Here is a 2,545-nt window from a genome sequence, read left to right on the forward strand (position 1 = left end):
TAAATAAATAAGGTCTTGTTACAGTTAACGATGTTATGAAGGTAATTTCCTTAGTTGATGTCAGAGGTCAGTATGTGGGGGAAGTGGGTGTTCAGGATGATGAGTTTCCCCTCTAGTAATTACCAGGATCCCCCCCCAATCATATGAGGAAAATCACCCCTTCCCCAAACGGGATGGAACAGGGAGTGACCTCTGTGAACTTGTCCAATAAAAACTCATTGTCGTTGCAAGACATTTTTATACGGTGTGCACAAATGAATACATCACAGGTTAGTCCCTCCCCGTTCTGGCCTGTTGGCCTCCGTTTGGTTCCTAGTGAATATCACCCACTTGTAGTCCACAGTCTATTCCTCTAATGGTGTTTCTAGTGTTGTAGTCCACAGGGTAACAGTTTGCCCAGTCCCCTAATCTTTTTATTTAACTAGGCAAGTCAGTTAAATATTAGGGGACTGAGCAAACTGTTACCCTAATGGAAGGTTAAAGCTGGGTTGTTGACCTGGGTAGGATGTCATTGTAAATAAGAATTTGTTCTTAACTGACTTGCCTAGTTAAATAAAGGTAAAATGTAAAAAATCCAGACGTTGTAAAAATCTGGCATGTGTCTGTAATGTAGTGAGGCAGGTACTCGACCAATGCCCTGGTAATCTGTTCCTAGATCTGTTGGTAAAAGTCAATATTTTGCTGTAAACTCATGTTGCGTAAGGTAAAGGTTGACTTTTGCACTTGGAGACAATTGTTTTTATCGTCCTAACGTGCCGCATGGAGAGCTGGACGATCAATATCGAGTGCTACTAAAATCGTGTATCTCCGTTGTGGAGATTTAGATTCAGATCTCTTCGGGTTACGGTCATGAGGAGCCTATTCCACGATGACGTCATCGTGAGATGAAAGCTAGTGGGTCCCGCCCATCGGGACTCGCACTGAAACGAACGGAGAAACAAACCCAGCTTCACTGCTGTCGTGTACTTCACATGTCCTGTCTATTCTCCCAAATAACTATTTTGTTGTGAGAAAAGGTTACGAATAGATTGATTCCAATCTCAGACTGCAGGAAGTCCGTTTGTATCCACTACCTGCTGCTCGACCTCAAAAGGAAAGTGCTTTTGTTTCCTCCACGGAAAAGTTCGGAAAAGGTGAGTGGTGACTCGCTTCACTTCAAAGCCTTGCGCAAACATGATTGATTCATTAATGCCATTCATATAATGCGTACAGCATTTATATCGTACAGCATTTATAAACAGTTACGCTGTTAGCCTACATTATTGACACAGTCGAATGAAAATCAGTGCAGTCGCTCGATACAATCAAAATAACTGTAGTTGGCTGTTTTACTATAGATGTTTCATAATTAAGTCTAAATCATACCCATTAATCATTAACTGATGGGGATTCAAAACGAAGTGAAGCATATTTTTTTATTTAAATATTTGTAGTTGGAAGTTAGGGCGGGAGTGGGTTGCGTGGGGGCGGGTAGTTTAGGGGGGAGGGGGTTTGCGTGCGTGTTAAGAGTCAAAGACTGGTGTAAATCCCAGTTTTCTTCTGTTCAGTGTTGTAAATATGAATGGTTCTAGAAGGCTAGTGTTCTGTTGTCAATATGAATGGTTCTAGAAGGCTAGTGTTCTGTTGTCAATATGAATGGTTCTAGAAGGCTAGTGTTCTGTTGTCAATATGAATGGTTCTAGAAGGCTAGTGTTCTGTTGTCAATATGAATGGTTCTAGAAGGCTAGTGTTCTGTTGTCAATATGAATGGTTCTAGAAGGCTAGTGTTCTGTAGGCTAGTGTTCTGTTGTCAATATGAATGGTTCTAGAAGGCTAGTGTTCTGTAGGCTAGTGTTCTGTTGTCAATATGAATGGTTCTAGAAGGCTAGTGTTCTGTAGACTAGTTTTCTGTGCTAATGGTCCCTAGTGGGCAATAAAACGAAAGTAGGAGGACAGAGAGGGAGGATATTAGGAGGAGAGAGACAGAGAGGGAGGATATTAGGAGGAGAGAGACAGAGAGGAGGAGAGGGAGATATTAGGAGGAGAGAGACAGAGAGGGAGATATTAGGAGGAGAGCGAGAGAGGGAGGATATTAGGAGGAGAGAGACAGAGAGGGAGGATATTAGGAGGAGAGCGACAGAGAGGGAGGATATTAGGAGGAGAGCGACAGAGAGGGAGGATATTAGGAGGAGAGCGACAGAGAGGGAGGATATTAGGAGGAGAGCGACAGAGAGGGAGGATATTAGGAGGAGAGAGACAGAGGGGGGAGAGAGGGAGGATATTAGGAGGAGAGAGACAGAGAGGGAGGATATTAGGAGGAGAGAGACAGAGAGGGAGGATATTAGGAGGAGAGAGACAGAGGGAGAGAGAGGGAGGATATTAGGAGGAGAGAGACAGGAGGGAGGAGAGAGACAGAGAGGGAGGATATTAGGAGGACAGAGAGGGACCACTCCAAGGTCTGGGAAGGGACAGAGAGGGGGAATGGGGAAGACAGAGATGTGGAGGATAGGTCTGGGAATGGGGAAGTAGATGTGTCTACCACTCCAAGGTCTGGAAATGGGGAAGT

The 2,545-nt window shown here is 44.1% G+C and overlaps 1 protein-coding gene across 1 annotated transcript in view; it reads left to right on the top strand.

The window, feature by feature from the left end:
* The first annotated feature begins 872 nt into the window (after positions 1 to 872).
* LOC121844403 (calcium-regulated heat stable protein 1-like) overlaps positions 873 to 2,545 on the top strand; it is a 25,365-nt gene continuing 23,692 nt past the window's right edge. Inside the window, exon 1 of the mRNA XM_042314430.1 lies at positions 873 to 1,133. The gene's annotated coding sequence lies outside the window, so the exon portion shown is untranslated. The remainder of the gene's footprint in view (positions 1,134 to 2,545) is intronic.

This window comes from Oncorhynchus tshawytscha, unplaced genomic scaffold (assembly GCF_018296145.1).
Source record: "Oncorhynchus tshawytscha isolate Ot180627B unplaced genomic scaffold, Otsh_v2.0 Un_contig_9948_pilon_pilon, whole genome shotgun sequence".
Lineage (NCBI taxonomy): Eukaryota > Metazoa > Chordata > Actinopteri > Salmoniformes > Salmonidae > Oncorhynchus > Oncorhynchus tshawytscha.